Source organism: Cotesia glomerata, linkage group LG5 (genome assembly GCF_020080835.1).
Source record: "Cotesia glomerata isolate CgM1 linkage group LG5, MPM_Cglom_v2.3, whole genome shotgun sequence".
NCBI classification, from domain to species: Eukaryota; Metazoa; Arthropoda; class Insecta; order Hymenoptera; family Braconidae; genus Cotesia; species Cotesia glomerata.
The window spans coordinates 9,936,442-9,944,415 of NC_058162.1; the positions used below are offsets into that span (position 1 = coordinate 9,936,442).

General features: G+C 30.7%; 1 long non-coding RNA gene across 1 annotated transcript; it reads right to left on the reverse strand.

The window, feature by feature from the left end:
- Positions 1-1,619: 1,619 nt before the first annotated feature.
- On the reverse strand, positions 1,620-2,593 carry LOC123265168. Its single transcript, XR_006509511.1, has 3 exons — positions 2,508-2,593; positions 1,806-1,920; positions 1,620-1,717 (listed from the first exon to the last, which is right to left on the reverse strand). It is a non-coding gene; the product is annotated as an uncharacterized LOC123265168 (long non-coding RNA).
- Positions 2,594-7,974: the final 5,381 nt, after the last annotated feature.

Here is a 7,974-nt window from a genome sequence, read left to right on the forward strand (position 1 = left end):
ATAAATTGGACAAATTACAGGTCGGTGAAGTGGGGGCTACAAAAAAAACGGTGCACCTTGGTTGACATGATTCCAGCCCTTGTAGTAATCTGAAACAAAAAAATTTGAAAAATTCTCAATCTGTAAAGATGTCGCTATCGCGTTGACCTTAGTCAAGAAAAAAAAAAAAAATTCACAAAATGGCGTCGACATGAAATATCAATTTTTTTTTTACCCCCTTTTTTTGACCTTTTCGAATTTTTTAAAAATACTCCAAATTGAAATTTTTTAAAATCCAAGGCAGACGCGATAGAGAGATATATAAAGAAGATTCCCACCAAATTTCAAAAGAATCGGTCGGGTAGAACTTGAGATATCATGTCAACCACTTCAAAAAAAGTAGTTTTGAGAAAAACGCGTTTAAAGTTTGAGAAAAAATTATAGTAGAATAACTCGTATAATAACATTCAATACTCACTTTGGATTAATTGGCGATTCCAGATCCATACATTGGGCCTTCCTCAACTTCATATTCGATGTTTTGTGAAGTTCTTTCAGCTAATCGAGCTGTTCTGCCTTCTTTGGAAGCAGCAGTAGCTCATAGCTCAGAGCGCTCAATCCGAACTTCGTTACGTCTGATAGCAAATGAATGAGCTTCAGTACCAACGGTGATGCCCATAAGTTCCATCATTTTTAAGATGGGTAAATAACCTTCATTAAAAATGGCAACAGCTAAATAATTCGCAATTTGAATTGTTTGAGATCCAGCGTGAATATGCTTGGGAGCAAAAGTCCATATTAATGAATTGAGCGATTCATTGTTATTTTGAGTTTCGGATCCCAAACATCGATGTAGTAAATCGCCTTGGCAACAGCCTTGGCAAAAACTAGATTTTACGACAGTATCGATAACTTTTTTACTGTATTTACCAATAAGGGTTGTAACGCCAAAAAGTGAAGTAAACCCTCGCTTCTTCCAGGTGCCATCTCCAGAAACCGTCAAGTGTTTTGGATTTTCATTAGGCTCAAATTCTGATAATAATTCTTGCTCTTCTTTTACAGCTTTTGATATTAGCTGATCGTAAATTGCACTTGCGGCTGTATGTAAATTATCAAGACAACTGTAGTAAGTACTGATACATAAACCTTTGCATATATCCATGACACTACAAAAAATATTTATTCCTTCTCTTCCTACTCCTAAAAGTCTCATAGCTGTAACAATCCGGCGATTAATTTCATAAGCTTTGTTCACCAACGGACATGATTGAATGTATCGAACATTTTCACAACTGCACTGTAATGTAATTTTAAATCCTAAACCGCGTGGTGCCGTTTGAGAAAATTTAATTTCTTCTTTGCAGGTAGCACACACAATTAAAGTTGAGAGAGTTTGAAAAACTGAGAAAAATTCAGAAGACAGTACCCAAAATTTTTGTTAATAACTATTTCCTGGACAAAAAATTTTTTTTTTTCTCAGTGTATTTTAAAATAATAAAAACTTAATGTAGTCGTTTTTTAATAAATTTACGAAAGACTCCAAAGTATTTTCCGAGTCTCCTTTACAGGAAGCTTTCAAGTTTTGTAAATCCCTTGTTGGTCACGAATTTCTTTTTCTTTTCAGCAAGATCGTTTTCACTACTAGTCTCGTCTTAGCCCCTAATGACAACATTTGAATTGTTTGCTTTTTAGTTTCATCTGACAGTCTTCGGTGTTCCGGGAGAGTAGATCGTAGCTCCTATCAAAAAAATCATTATAATTAAACGCTTTAAAGTCAATGAACACTATATAATTACTGTTATATAATTACTATTATTATGCCTTACCTTGTAGAGAATAGGATGATTTTCATGATTTAAATTTTTTTCAAAGACTACTAATTGCATTGCAGCTTTGTCGAAATGAATCTTGATGACAAATCTACAGCCATGATTGTAAGTACTGTCAAAAAATACTTTAATTAACTACGCATTTTATTACAAAAATCAGGCAAGAGGAAAAAAATAGGTAATATTTCTATTTTTCTTTTTCTTGTACGAATTTTGTGGGGAATTTTTATGCGTTTTAAGCTAGAATATAGCGGGAACATTTAGGAATGGCCTGCAAGGTCAACCTCTTTTCAGATTATTTACTACAATAGAAAAATCGCTATGTGAAATACAGTATTAAGTATTATGATCCAACAGCAATTCTTGTAATATGTTATAAGATTCGCCTCTATGTTAGCCTAACAAATTTTTCCTGTTAATTTTGGGAAAATACCTATGTATTTATAAGGAAAAATATTTTTTTTTTTCTTTTAATCTGTGTAGCAACATTCCTCAATTTGCAATATTTGCCCCGAAATTGTACATAAATATAGAAATTTGTTGACACGCCAGAAACTTAATTGCCTTAGACTTGGTCATTATTCCTGAAGGAGATATTCTAAGATAAAATTGATGCAACTTACAATTACTTAAAAGCTAATAGAGACATCAGGATGTAGTAGCTATTTTTAACAGTAAATTTATGTAATCGTTTATTACCTAGTTATTCGCTGACCGATCGATTGATCCGATTTTGTTGCAGGACCTAATTTGCATTGGTAGCTAATGCGTATATATTGAAATTTAGCGATCAATTTTTTTTTTCTGCGTCGTTTATATTCATATTTTTCAAGTCAGAAAGATGTAAAAAGATCCCCACGTAACGTTGTGTACGTATCTCTTGTTTCATCGCTCCAGGCAGTCATAAACGTCGACAAAGCATTATATGAATCAAATGATTCTTGAGTTAAGCTGAGCGTTTCCATTTTCAGTAAAAACTTCAATTAAATACTAATTGAAAGAAATAATTAACACATCCGTAAAATCGTCAGTATTATATTCTTCAAGACAGTGAGAATTCGTCCGATGGACGGGGGCACGGGGAACGGGGTCATTTTACCCGTTTTTTGCGCATGCGCACGGGTAATTTACCAAAAGTAGGAAATATGACTGCTCCCGTGCCCTCGGGTCTCTCGGGTACTATTTGCGCGTGCGCATAGGTATTTTTTTAAACCACGAAAAGTATCCCTAGATTTGAAATTTTTTACCATCTGTTATTCTTATTACTAATGATAATTAACGATTAAGTTATTTATTGTTTAGTAAGAAATTAATTCATTCATTACCTTTGGTATGGAAGGGAAAACTCACACATGCATAAAAACAAAAGAAATGTATCCGTGTGATCGGCTAACCTCGGTAATGAACTACATTCCGTTTGTAGTTTGAAAGCATCAAGATGGTGGTATTAAAAAAAAATTTATTTTTTGTTTTTACGGTCCCATTGCAGTAAAGCTAAGAAAATTTTCTTGTTTCAAAAATTTATTCTTTTGACTTAAGAAAATAATTTTTTCAAAATGGTATTCTTGGTTCAAAATTTTGGCTTTTGAGGTCAATTTAATTTTTTATCAGGGAACCTATTTGAAATTGAAAATCCACTGTACGTTTTACAGCCTCAAAGCAGTAATGCTAAAAAAAACAGATTGTTCTTTTCATTAGTATAAAATTTTTTATATAAAATTCCACCATACTCCGTGAATCGAAAATCCTGTATTTATCTTACTGCAATGAAGCCGTAAATTTCATGAATGCGTTTCCCTTACTGCTTCAATGCAGTAACGTTAACAATTGGTACATGAATCATTTTTCCTCTATAAAGTTGAATGATTTCATGAATAGAGTCTACTATTTCCGATGAGGTCGTTAGAGTATAAAACAACGATTATTTTATTTAAATTAAATCGAAAATCATCTCTATGATTTACTTTCTCAATCAAGAAAGACAAAAAATAAGATAATATTTCACACAGGAGCTTCAAATTGCTCGAATAATGATTCCTTCCACTATCAAATTTTTACTGCATCACTGTAGTACAGCAAAAATTTAGAATTAAGAAAATTTTGTTGTTAAATTTATTCCTTTAGTTATGAAAGGTGATTTAATCAGTTTGCTACGATTTAAATATCAAAGATTTCCAGTAAGTATTGATAGGAAATAAATATTTTAATTAAAAATTGAATACTGCATAGTTGCAGTAAAGATGAAAAATAAATGTTAATAGAAATCTGAACATATAATTTTATTATCTAATTTATTAACAAATAAATGAAGAAAATGTATGAGATTTATTTTTCTATGTATGTGATAAATATTTTAGTATCATATTAATATAAAAATGGAATAAGCTACAACACTTGATGTAGAATAAGGCTCGCGATTGTGATTAATTAAATCGTTCACTACGTCAATTTATTTATTAGCGATCGTTTTGTTTTTTCTTATCCTTGAGTAACACTTTATAAGTTAAAAATAAAAATTATTCTAACAAAAGAATTACCATACAATGCGTAATCAATTAGGATATTTAATTATTTACTTATCACTAAAAAATATAAATATTTGTTAAATAAGATAAAAGAAGTTTTATGAGTTTCCAGTTCATTCATAAATTCCGTTATTATTCATTGATAAAATTATTTCTAGTTAATCATTATAAAAAAAAAATAAATATGAGGAGTACTGCTTCTTCTTTTTGTTCTTCTTTGTGTGTTCAATAAAAATGTTTGCCTGTAGTTTGGATAGCAAACTGTCGAAATCTTCTTCAACAAATTATTGAATCATACTAATAATGCCAACATAAGTGATTTTTCCATCGACAGTTTTGGTAGAGAAGAAGCGTCATATTCATATTTAAAAAGTGATTATGAAATAAATTAATTTTTTTTTTAAGCCTTTAGACATCAATAATTTTTCTTTCATGACATTTTAGCAACTATATTTACATGTAAAATAAAATTCTCTGCTTACATCTGATAAATGATCCACATTGCTCGATTGAGCTGGCAGCTATCAGGTAAAGTACTGACAACAGGGATCATGACCGGCTCGATATTATTTTTTCTATTTATTCTAAAAAATAACGTAAGAATTAATATTAATATAAATATTCTTACAAATTTACAAGAAACATTGCAACCGAAAGTAGAGAGTTTACTTACTATGCTGTTATTAACGTTGAATGACGCTGCCCACGGCTTCATTTTTATAACTCTGTAGTCTTGATTTCTGAAAAAAGTTTACGAGAAGTTATTAATGGGCCCAAAATTGGCAGATGCCATTTCTCATATAAAATTAGCTGTAACTTTTTAAAAATTTTAAATTTCTGATAGTAAACACTCACTTAGAAAACGAAAGAAAAAATCTAGATAAGTATTTTTAAAAGAAATTCCAACTTTTCTAAAAATTACCAGAACTTTACACGTGCAAAATGCTGTCAGGCTTAATCTTGAGTCATTGGGTAAATAGATCATATTCACACTGTCATGGTCTAGCAATTTCATATATAGGTATCAAAAACATGATGGTGAAATCCGCCAGACGTTATAATTTTTTATTTTGTTGAACAATTGAATTCGTATCAGAAAAATATTTTAAAAAATTGGTAATTATTCCCACAAGTGGGGGTCCAACCCCATTTTGGGCCTAACTAGATGAAAAATTAACATTTTTTAATTTTTTTTGATTCTGATTGGTTTTACGGCGCATTTACGATAAAAAATGTCGTGATAGAAAAAAAAAAAAAAATTCGATAGTTTTTGCCTTTAAAGAAGTTGAAAAAAGTTTAATTTCATTTTTTTTGGAGTTTACTCCATAAGAATCGATTTTTCATATATAAGGCGCCCGGTATGAGAAAATTTTGAGGAGTAAAATCTACTGATGAATGACCTCGTTACGTTTTTGATAAAAATTATTAAATTATTATTAAATAATTTTATCATTTTGATAAAAAAAAAAAAAAATTTAACATCGCTTTAACATGGGTTAACCCTACTAGTAAATAATTACCAAAAATTTCCTTTTATGAATTTTTTTTTGATATTTATATTGAAATTTTTTCATTTTAAATTTTAGTTAATAATTTTTTTGCAATAAAAATTTTAACATCTGCCCAATGTTTGTTAGTTTCAGAGATCATTAAAAGACAATATTGATTTTTACAACTTCCTTCAGCTAGATTAAGATCATCATTCAACACTAGCTGTATGATACGCAAAATATTGTTTGTCTGACGTGGTCCTGAGAAAACGATGACAGCTGGACATAGAAAGTTCAATTTGACGCTACTAAAATAAAGAGTTGTGTTAATAAATTCTTTCCAAATGGTTAAATGCATCCAGTTTTCGAAGTTTAAGCATTATGTCGAATTTTTACCTGATTTTTTCAGGTTCTCTTCACATTCGGCGTTGTTTTCAAAAATTCACTGGGTCGACCAAATTACATTAATTTTAGCAGGTGTTTTGATGCTGCTCAAGTCCATTCCTCTATCCTCGTCTAAAGTATTATCAATTGATAGAATTTTTGAAACTTGATTCTAATTCTTCTTCATCGTAAACTATTCTAAATTTTTTTGTTGCTTGAAAAATCATCTATTACACATTATCTAAAACTTTACATTTTCTATCAAATTCTAAGCCACATGACAAACTCACAATATTAACTAATTTTGAAGTTTTGGTTTGAACAATTTTTCCTTTTTGACTAAGTGATTGAGTTTGATTTTTTATTTTTTGATACAACAGACAATTAGTATTTTCTTGAGTGAAGACGATGGAGAAGATGAAATATTTGCAGCCAATAATTGATCTTTACTCCAAGTTTGATTAATTAACGATGTGTCGAACAACGGTAGTTGAAAAGAAATGCCGTTACAGCAAAGATATGCTGACATGGTAATTGGAATGATGTATTTATAATACAACTACATGATGTTGTCGAAGCTTTTAAATTGTCTATCACACATAAGTTTCGTGAGTTTGTCAACTTCTGAAAAAACAATCTTTTGCTTCTTTTAAGTTCCTTCAATACCATATCGCTAGCATATTTTGTCCAATGACTTTAACATATTTTTGCTCAGGAGAATCAATATCAAACGGAAGATTAGGCACTCTGAGAAACTGTTTTGCTGTCCGAAACTGACTTTCAGTATTGCGAGAGTCATACCACTCAAAAAGAGTCTTTAATAGTTATTACTAATGGTGAATTTTTAATAAGAACCAGTTTCAATTTTCCATTGATCGACTCTAGCCTGGTTGTTTGTTGTATTGCCTAAATTATTCTTCTTTAGACTGTATAATGACCAATCCTCCCGGATGTTATTACTTGAATTAAGCTGTGAAAGAAGTATTTTCGCAGCTGTTGTGGACACGACATATTAAATTCCAGGTACCAACTCATCATAATCATCTTCTGAAGAAGCATAGACTAATTGTTCAAGAATTGTAAAGGCAGTCGTTTTCTCTTCTTTATTTAAATTCATGTTAGTACTTTCCACAACTTTTTAAAAGTTTTTAGTGTATGAAAAATACAAATATAAGTTGGCACAGTAGGAAGCAGCTCTTTTATGACGTCTCGTTCAGTCAGATCATGATAAATCATAAAACATTTTAATGCCTCATACGATTCTTCATTATCTGTTTTAAATGCTTGTAACATCAATAAAGTACGTCGCACGTTCTTCTGTTGATAGTAAACCAACACCAGCTATCTGCCTTACGGCCATTACCATCTTCAACTAAAGCCAATCATCATTGTCATGTCGTTATTAGTAAGCTTGTATGTGCCATCGATACAAACTATTTCCGGCCACATGCGAAAATCATTTCTCATTTTTTGGGTGGTAAAAAATATTCCCTTACAAGTCGATGTTTGAGTATCATTATATGCATGAACATCTGCGTCTGAAAAATATAAAAATTATAAAATACAACTAGTAGCCCCAGTTACGCGTTGCTGTGGCTAGTCCATAGCTGACAAACAACATGACCATTTATATATCAGCGTTTACAGATGCCATAAAAGACGTATAATAAAAAATTCTCTTATTTTTAAGTCCAAAAAAATTTTTAGTTGGAAGAAAAATTTTTTTTATATTCTCGACGTTTCATACAAAAGTACGTCGATTCCCAA